We start from the raw sequence: 16,085 nt of genomic DNA, 5'->3' as shown, positions 1-16,085 counted from the left end.
AATTTCACCTGCAATAGGGTTTTCCTGCAATTCTGAGGATCAAATTTGGGCCATTTCTCCCAGGCCATCAACTTTTCTCATTCTTTAACAAGCAGACCGTTAAACCATTTCCCTCTCACTCACTCGGTTTCATTGAATAATTATTCTTGGTTCCTAAAGCTCTAATGGATTCTTTATCTCCTCTCCAGTGGTGATTCACCAGAAAATATGACACCTAATTAAGAACTCTGGGGGTAAAAGAGAGCGAAGAATTATTCCCTTTATGTAGATGATTTTAAGTGAATTTTATATGAATATAAATATGAATTAATATGATTTAATACTAATTACCAGAGAGACATTAATTCTAATATACCTAAGTAAACCCTGGTAGGAACAGTGACCAGTGATTACTGGTTATCTCTACTGCTACCCAAAATTGAGTTACGTTTACATTTGGGAGTGAAGTGGCCTTAAATGTAACCAACCAGGTGGGAATCTTCATGAAAGCAGATGAAATCTGTCTAAGTGGTTGAAGAATAATTGTGGAATTTTGTTGGGCTCCCACCTGAGTCTTGTATTAACAGATATTGCCGCTTCCCTCCTGCCTGCATTTCTCTTTTCCTCTTATATCCATGCTTTAAGAAAATCCAGCTGAAAGGAGAAGTAATTTTGTGAGAATTGTTCTTAGATGTATGATTCAACTTCAAAAGCTATTTATTAGGGGCTTTTGCAGCGAGGCAACTAGGAATGCTAGGTTTACTAAGAAATGTTTATATTTCAATGCCATAGATGCTGATTTGCAAGCATATGTGACAAAAAATGATCAGTTTTACCAAAACTGTGATAATCACAAAAAGTGATTGCTACATTTAGGTACCTTCCTGCCACCTCACTTCTTTAGGCTGCTGATGAATCGTGTCGGTGATGGAAAGCACTCCATCATGTAAACACTATGGAGGTAGTAAACGTAAAATTTCCCATGTTCTGATTTCTGGGCAACACATTGTGTGAGCAACCTCAGAACGTCAGGTTCCAGAATTGTGGAAAAGTTGCTTTGTAAACGTAGGAAACCCAGGGCCTTAATTGTTTTTAATTTTAAAATAAGCTTCCAGATATATTGTCTCAGAGTCCTGCTCCAAGGAGTTCAGGGCAGTCCCCTCAACAGGTAACTGTTTATGGAGGGAGAACTCTATTTATGGCCAGAAATCTATTGTCTTTCACAGACACCTGATAATTATGAGGGCTTTCTCTCTTAATGGAACTAAACACATTTTGAAATATCAATTACCTCCACAAAGCAGAACCGTCTTTTCTTCCTGAGACTGCACTGCCTTAATCTCAGGGCTCTCAGTAGAATTCCTATATTTCTGTCCAAGAATCCCCGACAGTACTAAATATTTTCTGTTAGATAATTATTCTGTGCATGTGCAATAAGTCTTTTCCTATGGGTTTACATTTGACTTTCTGCACTTGAGTAGCTCCAGATGCTACAGTAAAACTGGTTATGCTCATTCTAATAAATGGTTACAGAAAATAGATCCTCAAGGCCAAGCAATTTCAGATGCCAGTTTCCCACATTCAAGGATGGATAACTTCAACCTTGTTAAAAATGGACTATTGCAGTCGTTTCACTGTGAGTTGCACGGTGAGAACGGGTGAATTGAAAAAATTGAAACATTCTCATTTAAGAAAGAGAATGGCATAAATTAAAAAAAAAATTAAAATCAATTGTGTGATGCAGCTTCACATTAACAACTAATCAATTACTACATTGTCAGATAATAAAACGACAGTTATTATTTCTATTCAGTAAGTTTAAGTTAGTCTTAGCAATATTGCTGAAAGACACTCTCATGGATAGTTTTCCATACTCAAATATTGAGATATAAAACCAATCAGATATCTTATGCAAGGTGGCTCTGGACAGACTGTTGCTTGGAACAGAATATAAGTTTCCAGTTATAAAAACTGGAAAATACCTAGCCATTCTCTGGCTCATACATTAGTTGAAACAGAAACACCTGTGGGGTTTTTTTAATGTCTTCAGGGCAGGAGCAGAAGGTACAAATTCAGCAATCATCACTTACAAATGGGCTGGCCAAGTTTAACAAAGGTCATTGGGTGATGGAGTTTGTGCGATGAGTATAAATTGCTGTTTGCACTTTAAGTAAGCTTTCTTTTGATCTGATGCATGGATTTGCTGCAAGTCTGTAGCCTTGGTGAAGGCATTTTTTCTGGAGGCAGAGTCCTGGCAGTCTCGTATGGCACTGACTATTTATGAGAACATGCAAGCTGGGAAGTCATTGGAGCTTCTGTTTAAGTGCTTACTGGTAAGAATAAGGATTTTTATTTCAGTCTTCTCTGCCTTCCTATTTCAGAAGCAGTATTAGTTAGTGCTAAATCCAAAGAAGGAAAAGACCTTACAGAGGTACTTTTGCTCTAATGAAAGATCACAGAAGATGTGGGAGTTCTTATGACCTCTGCTGGAAGCACATCCTCACTACTTTTTGTGTTTCTCAATTCTCACTTCTCACTTCTCCCTTCTCCCTGTGTTCATCTCCTAGGGTCCTTGAACAGATATTAGATATGAAGGAAAAAAGGCTGTGTTCTCTTGCTGTTACCTTAAAGAGTCTTAATAACTGCCACCAGCTCAAAGGCCAAATGCTTTTATAAGCACAAGAAAATTAAATGTTGGAGTTCATTGTGGGAGAGGATGTAGAAATGCAGGAGCAGTTGAACAGCAACTCTGGGCCAACCTGAAGAGTTGGTAAGTTCTGTGGGTTCTGAAGCACTGACCTTAACATATCAGGGGGATCATTCTTTAGGAGATTGAACACGTGTATCAAACTGTTTCTACATGAACAACTCCCTCCAATTCATATCTTAGAAGAAGCACTGTGTTTTAAGCACAAACTGTGCCTTCATGCAGAAAAATCAAGGGGTCACTGATTGATATTGCTTGGAGGAATTGTTACTCCCACTAGAACTAAATAAGAAAACATTTTGGCCACAACCCTCTATGTAGAAATTAACCTAAGCAAATGTATGTCTACCGAGAGTAGCACAGATTTGTTGCTGCTATTGTAGGCAGTTTAATGTTTTAGCAGTTTCCAGTAGTCTGAAAAGTCTTCCCTCACTGCATGGCTACAAGTTACCTTTGAAGGATGTCTGCTGTAGCATTATATTTTGTGGCATGCCTCAAGTTCAAAGATCCCATCTGAGTGAGCTTGTGCTGTGGTTGAGAGTCAAGCTTTGTGTGGCAGTTTTTGATTGAGAAATATTTCACCTAATTCATCTGTGTTAAGGATGGCAAAAAATCAAATCCTCCCACGCACCCTCTATAAATCATCCTGGCTAACATACTAGTAAATGTATTATCAAAAATGCAACACCTATTACTGTGAATTCAAAACAGCCAACACTGAAAGTCAGATCCGAACCTGTGGGGAAGGTATAAATTGATTAGACTTTTTGAGAAGCTATAAATTACACAAAAGCAAGAGGAGCATCTTTAAAGGGTTGACAACAAAGAAAAGAAAGATGATTGAACACAAAAATGCTGGGCCAAATCACAAATAGCTTGTTCCTAGGAGAACAAGGATAATGAAAACTTTGCTAGCTTTGAATAAGGAGGGGAAGGGCGGGGGGGCAGGAAGAGAAAGACTTCAGTGGATTAGAAATACAAGCAAAGAAGGAACAGAAAACCCTTGACAATATAAAGCCCTTAATGCAGCATACTAGAAAAATAATGAGGCAAAATAAGTCATTATCATTAGTGAATATTTAGCTGGTATAGAGTGACAATTAATACCACTATGCAATTTTATTAAGGTGCTCTCTGCAATACCTCACCATCCCTACCTTTTATAAAAGTTGAAATATAAATTTAATTTAAAACCTCTGAATGGAGGGTTGAAAAAAAATCCATCTGGCTATGAGATGCATGGATATGTTTGCAATAGGCTATATTTTAATGTTCTACTATTGTCACCTTTGATCATCTCTGAAAGCCTGCAGAACCAAGGAATGACAATGTAGCATGCCATAAAAATGTAAGAGAATTTGCTAGGTGTGAAAAGGCTCCAGATGGAATGACAAAGTGAGAGAGTTATTTGTAAGTAACATGGTGACCCACCTTGGCTGGAAGCCCCAATTCTCAGAGGCTCAGAGAACATAGCTAGATGGGAAATGATATAAAAGAGGAGGTGTACAGAGGAAGAGCTCTGGAAGTATAATAGAAGCATGTTACATCAGCATGGATTATATAAACTAGACTTGAGGATAGTTCTGCACATATCCCTCTCCAGCAAACCTTGGTTCGCCGAGCACACCACTTGGAGGATACAGGTATTAATTCACTTCCATTCTGTTATTTTATCAAGTGATAGCTTCTAGCCTTTCAGAGATATTACCATTTAGCTGTCTTCTCTTATTTCATTAGTGGGAGTAATTGAACACTGGGCTTGCCTCGAGGGAACATCTAAATAAACAGTTGCAGGGAGACCTGTTGCTCTGAACACGCTCCAAGCTGATCAGAAATCACCCAGAAGTGGTGGTTTCTGTAAGCCTCAACTAATAGTATCAGGTGAACTTTTTATGGTCTCACCCTGCACTTGTTTATAAAATACAGTTGAGAAAATCAAGTTTGAAAGAACTTCTGTATGTGTGCATTCTTCACAGACTTCATACTCATATCATCTATTAACATTCCGCGTAAAATCAAGTTAAAGGTTTTCAAGAGTATTTATTGCGAGAGTAGCACAATTGCTTCTTTTTTCACTCCATGTTAACCTGAAAAAATGACCACAACATTCTTCATCATTTAAGAGTATGCTTCTCCCTTTGGATAATGCATCTAATAAATGGGAAGTCAGTAATGCCTCTGCTGGCTCAGAGCTGTAGTCCAGTTAGTTCAGTATGAAGACAATGATGTAGAAAGAGTAATGAACTCTTCAAAAGCAGATGAATATCACCCTACAGTAAGCTGACATGGGATGGTTGTGCTATGAAAATACCTTGCCTGAACCTCTATACTCGTTCTTAAACCACGAAAGTTTGTAGCAATTCTAGAATTGATGTCAGCCTTAACTATAAATTTAATACTGTATAATTAAGTATAATGTAACAGGGATCTTAAAAAAAAGTGTGCTTTTCTTTACCCTTCCCATTTATTCCTTTGAGATTCTTGATTTATATAAAGTTTTGTTCTTTCCTGCATCTTTTCAATTTAAGACTCATCCTTATTCCCAAAAGACATAGTTAATTAACCAAAAAATGAAAAAAAACCCTTTATTTCTGCTTGCTTTCTACATTAGAGGGCAGAGTTCTACCTCATCCTTCTCTTCATCTTTTATTTATTAAAATATTTTGATATAATTAATTGGGAATTCATTAAAAAGGCTATGTTAACATCTTGGGGGAAGAAAGACCTTTGTTTAATATACAAATGTGCTGATACAATGTGTCTGAATCAACATAACTCTTACTTTGAGGGATTATTTGAAGGAAATTAACTCTGTGGGCCCCTTCAAGCTTAATTCTGGTCTACTATAAACATGCTCCAGCAATTAAAAAGAGGCAAGAATATCTAAGAATCATGATACAAAATAACTTTTTTTTGTCACCTTCTACTTTGACTAATTTTTTGAACTGAATATATTTTTTTGTAAAATTGATGCTGAAAGAAAAGTTTCTGATCGCTTTCAAGTTTTAAAAAAGTGTTTAAACTTGTATTACAAGAAAATTCTTCTGAGGGTGCAGTAAACACAGTCTAATAGTATGAAGCATCCAGTTAAGAATGGAAGATAAAGATGAAATCAGCATCTTTACTGTAGCCTAACTACTAAATTAAAAGTCATTATCATCTACTTGTTGTTGCTTTAACATTCTCTATATATCTCTCTTGGTTTTTGAAGGGTCTCAGAGTCCTTGTGTGTATGCTGGTTACTTATTTTTGTGTAGAGTGACACATCAAACTTAAGTGAGATAAACAGACAAGAGTGAGAATTTGTAGAATGCAAGCTCCATGGAGTTTTCACACTTTCAGAAGACACAAGAAGTTTACACATTTCATTTGGTTTAAGTCCCTTCACAGAGAGAATGTACACTGGAAACTTAGGTTATAAGTCTGAATGACAGGTTAAGAGGTCAGGTAGTTTGCAATACAGTGGTGGCTGAAGATGCTGGCTTGAAGGTCTGGGTCCCCAGCAATCTCTCTGCTTGACCCACAGCAATTAATTTGATGTGTCTGTAACTATCTTCTGCATTAAAACATGAATAGTATTCCCTGTGGTACCATTTTAAGTAATATAGTCTTTGAGGCAAGCAAGTAGTATTTCATTTGTACAGCTCCTTGCTCAGTTTGGAAGCACGAACAAAAAGCAACTCCAACCTCTTTCACACTTGTTACTGAAATTTTGTATACAACTGATACGACCGATAAATATCTCCTGATAGAAGACTGATAAAAGTCTTATTGCAGACTTGGCAAATAGCCATATTACATCACCATCATACCTTCAGTACCACAACATACTGCAGAAAAGTTCAGTGGAAGAGTCTACTCTCCACATAAATGATACCATGAATTTGATTTTTAGGTACTTATATTCTAATGTGCAACTTCAAACCATGTAAAGATTAGAAGTAAAAAGGTGAGAAGCCTTACAGAATTGTACTCTCTCAAAGCTTATGAAAACATGGCAAGAAGTATCAGGGAAGGAAATATGGGATTGAAGTGAGAATAAGAGAAGAACTATCTTCCTAAAAAATACCTCATTAAAAAAGCTAGTTACATGTTTGCTAAACTCCTGCTGAGATGACATTAAACAAAAGATCTTTTACAACTGGAAGATATTAAAGGGTACAAAATAGTAATTCCACATGCCCTTTTTAACATCAGCTGAAACAAATATAATATATTCCTTTGTAAATACTACACTTCATGCTATTAATTTCAATGACTGTTTCATACTTGCCCATCTTTCACCTTGATAACGTAATTATAGAGGTACAAGATATTCCACACTGATGCCAAGATGCAATTTAACTGTCTCCATGTTTCCTAGTCAGATTTTACCTTGTATTTGACCCAAGTACTGTATGATTATTAATAATTATCCTATGGGAAGTCTCACTGATATATTTACTGGGATCACATTGTCCCTATTCTGATAGTAAAGGAGAGGCAAAGAAACGCAACTTCATTGACGGTACAATCTAAGCAGACTGCAAAAATTAAAATCAAGTGTGCATTATCAGTGCAAATCCTAAAGTAATGTCCATTTCTGTCACTAGAATATTTATCCCCTTATGCTTTTCTTGACTGCAGGTGTATGTTTATGCAGGTTTCCCAGCAGGCTGCAGTAGATCGGTACATTGCCTGGGCAGTAATAATGGAACAAGTCTATCAGGGTGCAGTCCTCCTCTGGCCAGAACAGATGGATTCAGTTTTGTGTTTCTATACATTGACCACCATCTACTTCCAGCCTTACGAGGTCCTACAATAATTTAAGAAAAATGTCAGACACCACTGCCTCTCACGTGCCCTGCCTTCCCTCCCCTCCCCCCCAAAAAAACCCCAACAAAACAAACCAAAACCAAACACCCAAGAAGAAGGAAATTAAAGTTAGTGGAGATAGGCCAGAAATGAGGTAGATGATGGTAATTTTGTCTATTATTTAATTATAGGTTTCATTCTACCTCATGAAAAAGAGTAAATTTTGTTCAAGTAGCTTCACTGAGCAAGGGCAATTTCCATGAGCTTAGAGTTTTCAGAATGCAATATTGAGCCTGTTTCATCTTTTTTTTTTATTAGAACTGGACAGATTTCTGGAAAAAACCTTTTTCTGTAGAAAAATGTTGATTCACCAAAAACTAATTGCTTCCTATCAGCTTCATATAATGCTGTGGGATTTTTATACTTGTTAGGAGCAATTTCTCACATCCTGAAAAGAGGAGAAGCCTATCCTAGAACAAACAGTGCTTCAGTGATTTAGAGCAGGGATCTGATCACCAGCCACGCAATGTTGAACCCTGAAGCCTGTTTATCTTACACTCTGCCCAAAATAATATCTTATTACTCGTACATCTTCAAACAGCTACAATTAAAAACCCTAAATTTTTTAATCTCAGCCACCCTATTTGACACATATATATTCAAATGGAAACCTATTTTCACTTCAGCCCAACCTCTCTGACTGATTTACTTACATAATTTCTCACACTTGTCTCACACAATCATGAATACATGGAAATGACCAGATGTAGCATTACTATTCTACATTTAATGCTAGTCTTGAAGAATCCGTGCTGTCTAGCCTTCATTTTCACCAAACATTGCTTTTAGAGAATACAAGAAAACAAAATTAAAATAAAAATTGATCCCTAGGCATGGTCATCTTCAATTTTAACCTAGCCTCTACTTTTCAGTTGAGGATTGACGTTTCGATTGAAAATTTTAACTGTGATCTTGTGTCAGCCATTGTCATGAGCGTTTACTAACATCATGAGAATAAAATAGTCAGATATTGGGATTTTCAAAGGACGATAATGCAGTTGGATCCTTCACTTGTATAGAATCTTCTGAGTACCTTAGCTTCATCCATTCTGGCTTACACTGAAGCCTTTTCTATAATTACATTCCAGACAATAGCACAACACTTTTCTTTTTCACTGCTGAACTCTTGATCTACTGTCTTTATTCTGTTTCCTTTTATAAATAATTTTATGGTCAAATACCCAGCTGAAATTTAAATAAAATGAAATCATGACTTCTTTTCACCATTAGCTCAAGATAACATAATAGCATTATGACAGGTGAAGGTTAACATTTCTAGTGGCAACTTTCATTTAAACCACCTCAAAGCAAGATGGCATGCATAATTGCTTCGCACCAATAGAGGAAATAACTCCCATTAATCCTGTAGTGAAGGTCATAGAAACATTGCACAGGCTCAGAACAATCACAGAATGAAGACAGAAGAGAACGACTGGGTCAATTAATTCATGCACCCTTAGCTACTAGCACAGCCTCACACAAGTATTTACCTAGCCAATACAGAATTTTTTCAGCTATAGTCCACTAGCAAATGGGAATCAATGCAGAAGAAATAAAAGTGAGGTGAGTCCTTCTTAGGAGTTAGAAATGTCTTTAAAAGATTTAAAAAAAAAATCCCAAAGGACTATGGATTATTTGGACCTGGTCTTACTATAAACAAAAGGCTTCCCAATTCCAGCAAAACAGTGAACAAAATTATGATGCAGGGAGAATAAGGCCTTCTAGTTTTAATTATTTCTCATTTTTGCTATTATTAACATGCCCTTGTTCCATGCAGAAATACCAAGAGACAACCTATTCTCGTGGCACTTCTGGCCCAGTTTTAAAAACCCAAGAGAAACCGTTAGTTTGGAATTCAGTGATTAGATGAACCAAATCAGAAATCCATCATTACTTTTTACTTTGCCATTACAGGTGAAGAACATGAACTTGCATACTGTGGACTTTCTTAGTAATTATTGCCAGGAGATTTCCTTCAGTTTTAGGGATCTTAAATTTATGTCCCACTCCTAAGCCCAAAGATTTTAAAAGAAAACTAAGACAGTTATGATGAGATGGAATGTACAGAAGTTATGCAGTATTACAGAAGGATTGATAGACACTCCACTCGTCTGTATTTTTCAAGTATTCCTCTAGGTCAGAGAATTAATCAGAGATGACCCAACTTCATCCATGTCAGGGAATACAAACTGAGGTGACATACCATGTTATTTGAGCAATAGTAGCAATTGTGGGAAGCATCAATCCCTGCTTCTTGGAGACACAAAGCCATGGACAGTGCTACAAAATTGCCTCATTAGATGCTGTAGAGGAAAGAAAAAATTCCTATTGTATAAGCACATTGTTTTCCAGAGGATTAATTTTGGATTTCATGATGAATTGGCTCTTGTCTACTCTCCATCTCCTCCACACCACTTCCTCTGTTCCCTCGCACTCACTTTCCACCCCCTCGTTTACCCATTCACTTCTTCATCTTTTCTGAAGACTAATCCTGCCTCAGCCATGTTCCATGCCTAAATGTCAGAAAAATCTTCCCCCTTCTGTGGTATTTTCCAGCCATCATTCCCTTTATTTTAGTTCTGTTATTTACCTATATCTGTCACATACTTGGACTAGAAGAAACCCACTAAAAAAAAAACAAAAACAAACTATTCCTGTCTTTGTCCAGTAGAAGCTGCTTCTGCTTATTCTGGCTCTTGCTGTTATCACTGGCTGAGATTACTCTTACACAAGACTATAAAACTCTCTGCAAGCTCATTGATTATAAACTCTTTACTTGGATAGTTTGATTTTTATATACTTTGAAGCTACACAATTAAACTAGACACACAAAGGTACAATGGATAAATGAGTCACCACAGGTCATTTGATCAACAGGGACTGGTGATGTGCGTGTTTTTGGTCTGCCCCATTGAAAAGTAAAATGTACAAGGTTAATTAACTCTTGGTTTGCAATTGTGGTGGTGCAAGAATGCAGAGATATCAGTTACTGTGGCTCCATTGACAAGTTGTAGCCTAAGAAGCCACCGTAACACTGTCATTTTTCCCAGATAGCAACCTTTAAATATCTTCCAATGACCTGTTTGCCATTTCTCCCACCGTGTCTTTCCAAGCATAGTTTTTGTTTCATTAATGCAACGGAGAAAACAGACAGGCATGGGAAATTCACAACCTTCATTGAGTATGCCAAGCCACAAACAGTAGTGTGTGAAGGTCGATACTGCGTAAATAGATGCTCCAGTACTTGTTTATATGTTGGGACCATGAAAACTGTAAATGCTATGTAAACGATCAAGATTGATTTAATTATGTTCAGAAGCTTTTTTGTTTGTTTGTTTTCAGTTATTAAGAAATGTTGAAGTCTCTCAAAGCAAATATGCAGAACTTCTCAGGAAGTCTCAGATATGAAATTTCTGAGTAACTTCCAATATATGATACACATCTTTTACAAGAACTTGAGAGACTTCCTTCTAAATAAAAGAGTTGCTCTTTCCCCACACTCCAAATATTGGAATTAAGGCATTTGTACCCACACAGATCAGTCCCAAAGTATTTTAAAAGTGACAAGAACAACCTTACAACAACAGCTGGAAATACAGGGTGACATTTCTCTCCAAGGGTGTCACTGGGCACAGAATAAATAGGAATAAAGATATGACTGAACCAACAGGTACCCTACCTAGCTCAGGGCAAGCATTCATGTCAACATGGCATACAGCCAAACTAGCTTGTGTCCCAAAAGCAGATTCATTGAATTGGAGTGCAGAAAAAGATCATTTTACTCTGACATAAAACTAGGTTGTTGCCAAGTCTTGCTGTTTATTCTTGCTCTTGTGAAGACATCAGCTTCTGTAAAATCACTCAGTGTTTCAGGAAACTGATCCTACTGCAAACTAACTTGTTGAAAACAAAGAAAGTTAACTTTCAACCAAGTCAGTCTTTGATCTGTTCCATCACGTGCCGCAAAATCATAACGCCAGCATAAGAAAACCAGCAGAAATGCATACCCTTGACTGGAGAAGAAAAGCAGTCTTCCCTTTCACTAAGAACTGACATTTATGTCATTTTTAAGTGATACATTCATAGTGCAGGACTTAACCAGTTTTCATCATATGCTACCTTCCACAACCATACTTAAGATTCCTATGTCCAGTTCTATTGCTGACTCACCACAATTTGGCTTCTGTGGACTGAATTTATCTCCCTTTTGACCAGCTTGCTGTACTCCCACATGGACCGTTTGTCTCTGCAACAAAAAAAAAAAAAGCTGCTCTGTTTCCTTGGAAGAGATTTGAAAAGACATTATTTCAATCTCCATCTTAGGGCTTTCTACTAGAAGGGTCGAGGGTTATTAGGGCGAACCCACTACCAGTGAAAGTCATAGCAGGGATGTGCTGAAGCAACACACTCCTCAAATACCATAGCAATATTGTATCAGTTGAACATCACAACTAAACACAGGACAGAAATTACATTTGTGACTACCCACTGTTTGAAAAATAGTTTATGTCTTGACATTCAGTCTTGGCCTTCTAAGGAGCTCCTCCCATGACTAATCTTCCAGATTTTCCTTTGGCTTTTGGTGTTACAGCCAATTGCTTACTTTTATAGTAGGTGAGGCGATGTACTAGCATGAATTGCTGAAATGAGTAACGAGTATAAGCCTTGATAATGCATCTCACTGTGGTGTTTAATTGGTGGTATTTGATTCACATGGAACAAATTCATAGAATTTTTACTCATGGAAGGTTAAATTACCATAAAATAAGAACCGAATAATCTCTGAAGTACAAAGACCCAAATTATGTCTGGAGAGCTTTCAGGAAGAATTGGTGAAAGCAGCAGTTGAACTAAACTCTGTTCACTTTGTTTGTTTTCAGTGTTAAGGAAAACAGGCAAAAGAGCAGGCCAGACTGACATATGGTGTATGGAATTCAGCTGAGCATCTGGCCATTCATACTTAGAATTCTGATAAATGGTTGTACTTAGAGCTGCATCAACGTAAACTAACAAATCTGAATCACATCTCACGCACCAAAACAGTTTCTTATGCAAAAATAGGATAAATATTTGGGTTTTTCTTCAATATGATTGGTTCAACACAGAGAAGAACCTTGCCTTGGTTATAGTGATGTTCTGGTAATTATTTTGCTAGATACTGATAAATTAATGTCAAGATAAAATTCCAGCCTGTGGTAGGCACTGTAAAAGATGATTTGAAACAGCCTCCGAATAAAAATGTACTGATGCCGCCACCTCAGACTGCCTGGATGTCCTTCCACTATTTTGGTAGCGGTATGATAATCTGAGGTAGAATGTCCTTCAGATGTGGCACCCTGAGCTTGCCTTAATTATAGCTTTTTTAGGTAGAAAATCAAAATCAAAAATGATTCATCTGAAAATTTCACAAATACTGCTTTCAGGAACTGCACTTTGTACAACTGGAATTGAATTCTGTATCAGCAGATTAAGATGCTCATCAACATTAATCATTTTCGTAATGACTGTGTGCTGGAACTCAGTTTCCCCCATTTTGCGGATAAACAAATTGTGATACAAAGGATCCCTCTGACATGTACACGATGCAGCCATAAGGCAAGGAGTTGGAAGTCTTAGTGACTGTCTTTCAGCTCTGATCATGCACACTGCAAGGTCCGACATCTCTGCTCGTGCTGTGTGTGCGCCAGGCTATTGGCAGGCTATGCTGTTCTCTGTCAGCCTCAAAATCTTCCTTTGTCTCAGTGTTAGCTTTGTCTGCAAAGCAGAGATTTGGAGCTCAAGGGTTATGCCAGGCAGCTCAGACACAGTGTTTTTCAATCAGGCCTATAATAGCATGAAGAATAGCTTTCAGACACACCATACTTTTGCCAGTGTTTCGGTTATTTGCACCAGAACAAGAGTTTCAGACCCATTATTGGTTCTATAGTTACCAGTGAGGCACAGATGTTGATATGAGTACATTTTTTCATCTCCCTACACAGCAGAGGTGACAGATCTTCCAAACCATGTTCCAGTTACCAAGACTGTGAAATCAAGATCAGAAATCAGTCAGTGTGACTCAGTTACTCCAGAAATATGGAGACAGAATGATTTTAGGATGAGATTTGACAATTTTATGAGTACAGTTATACTATACAGTTGCTACTGAAGCAGTTCCCTGGATGAAGCATCTTTCTTCTCAGAGATTGGAACCATTGCTTCTCTGCACAAGACACAAATGGTCTTTTACATAGGGGTGAAGAAATGGGAAATGGTATACCATCACCTAAGGCTTTTGATTGTGAATCTGTAGCTCTGCAGGATAATATGTTCTGAAATAAGCCAGAATAGGATTCCAGCAACTTTCTGGAACAGATTGGTTTTCAGTTGATATTTTCAAAGACCAGTAATCAGCTGCTTAGGACTATGCTGGAAGGACATATCAGATGAAGTTACTCAGCAGCATTTCTTGATTCCCATATTGATCAATATTTTGTCTAAGCATAGATCTGGGGGGAAATGTAATTCTGACTGGGTCAACAAGAAAACTGGAAGACAGGGTTAGTATCCAAAATGACCATAATGGAATTGGTCTGAAATATGTAAGGTGCAGTTGCATGGAGAAACACACAAAATATTGTATGCATTTGGGAAGAATCAGCTATACTTATATAAAATGTGGAAAGATCAGATCATATCCTTCTTCAAAGGAAAGAAAAAAAAACCAGCAGGGATCATACTGGCTATATAAATGGAGTGAAACTTGTGAAGGAATTTGTCTGACATCCCTCAGCTGGAATACCAAGGAACCGGGTGACTGGGATGTGTTAGAGGCACGGAGTAAGTGGATAGAATCCAAAGGAGAACAGGGAGGAGAATAAAAGGGTCTAGGAAACATTTTTTTTCTAAGGAGTTCTTTGGGAGCTTGTTTTAATTCAGACAAGAGATGACCAAAGAAGATGTTATACCTTATCCTTAAATACGTAAGATGTTGTTGCAAAGAAGAGAATAAGCCATTTCCCAGGTCTACTGAGTGTGTTGTAGTTCTTTTTCTATAACAACCCTTGTGTTTAGCACTGTCCTATCTGCCCTGTCGTTTAACAAAGACGAAAGTGGTGATCAGTCCTTCACGCGTTTCAGGAGAGCGCCAGTGCCATGGAGCTCTTTAGGTACCTACATCATTACAGATATTGATAGTAATAAAGTAGGGTTTCACTATATCATTTAGATTAGTCATATTAAAGCGGTGTTGTAGGGCAAAACATCCATATTTATGCTGTATTTAACTTTCTATTAATAATAAATTCAGGTGAAATAGTTTTGTTATTAATATTGATCACTGTTCCAATTGAAAGCCCAGATGTCAAGGTTTCCTTTAGCATGCTCAGTTATATTTAATAGTCCTGTTGATGAGTGAGAGCCTAATGAAGGCTAACAGATGGTCTATTTAATATTGCTGTAGGATTTGAAGCACTTGCCAAAACAGATACACAAAAGGATTTGACAGCCCTGTAGCTGAAAACCTTTAATTACAGCTACTTCAGCTCCTAGGGGTTTCTGTGAGGCTAACATAACAGCGCAGCTTTAGGATAGGTCAGCATGGTGTGGAAAGGCTTTACAGTGAGTGCTGGTAAAACTATTTGCCGAACATTAATAAACTGGGCTTGATACAGGCAGTTTAGAAAGAAAAGACTAGACAGGGAGATGAAAATAAGTGACGGTGCTTTCTCTGTCTCTGAGAACAGTTTGCCCTTTGTCTAAAGTACCATCTCTTGAAGACCGTCATCATCTGCTGAGCGGGTAGGTGTGGAGAAAGCATGCAGCCAAAGTGGAGCTTTAACTGTACTTGTGTTATAGCTGGGACTTCACCTTAAAACAAGGTGGACTTCAGTCCACTTTTACTACTCTTAGGTACAGCAAATTACAAGCTAGGGGACTAAAATTTGCCGAAGTTGTAAAACTCTGTTTTTGAAGGAGAGCACAAATTTATTAAGACCAAAAGAATACGCAAAACCCCCCAGAAATCTATGGTTTCTAAAAACTCTTTTGATTTTTTTCTTCTGAGTTTGAGTGGAAAGAAGAATATTTCAGAGACTTTCAATGACTTTCCCCTGGCTCTGCATGGAAAAATTGCCCCCTGGTTTTCTGGCATAAATTCACACCAGTTCCAAAATGAAACAAGCCATAATTAGCAGTCGCATTCCCGTTTGTCTGAATTGATTTCTAAGCAATTGCTTAGAAATTGAATCAATTCCTTCAGAAAGAATAGGTGTTTTTACTGCCCTTACTGTCTGGTAGATCTGTCTGTAACTAAAGGTATCGATTCTTTCTGGGTGCCAGAAGGAGCTAATCTGTGGAGCTGTTCACATATAACTCTAGGCATCTGATCAGTACTTGTTTTGTACAGTATTTTCTAGAAAAAAAGAAAATGTGGGTGTGTGCACAGACAGAGAGATAGGCAAATTTTGAGACTCCTTGATTTTGGAAGGATGGTTTTCCCTTACCAACCTACCCTGTGGTAGACCCAATTATAGACACCATCCTTGCATGCAGGAAGAAATATTTT

The sequence above is a fragment of the Calidris pugnax genome, unplaced genomic scaffold (genome assembly GCF_001431845.1).
Source record: "Calidris pugnax isolate Ruff unplaced genomic scaffold, ASM143184v1 scaffold103, whole genome shotgun sequence".
NCBI classification, from domain to species: Eukaryota; Metazoa; Chordata; class Aves; order Charadriiformes; family Scolopacidae; genus Calidris; species Calidris pugnax.
This window is presented reverse-complemented; position numbering follows the sequence as displayed.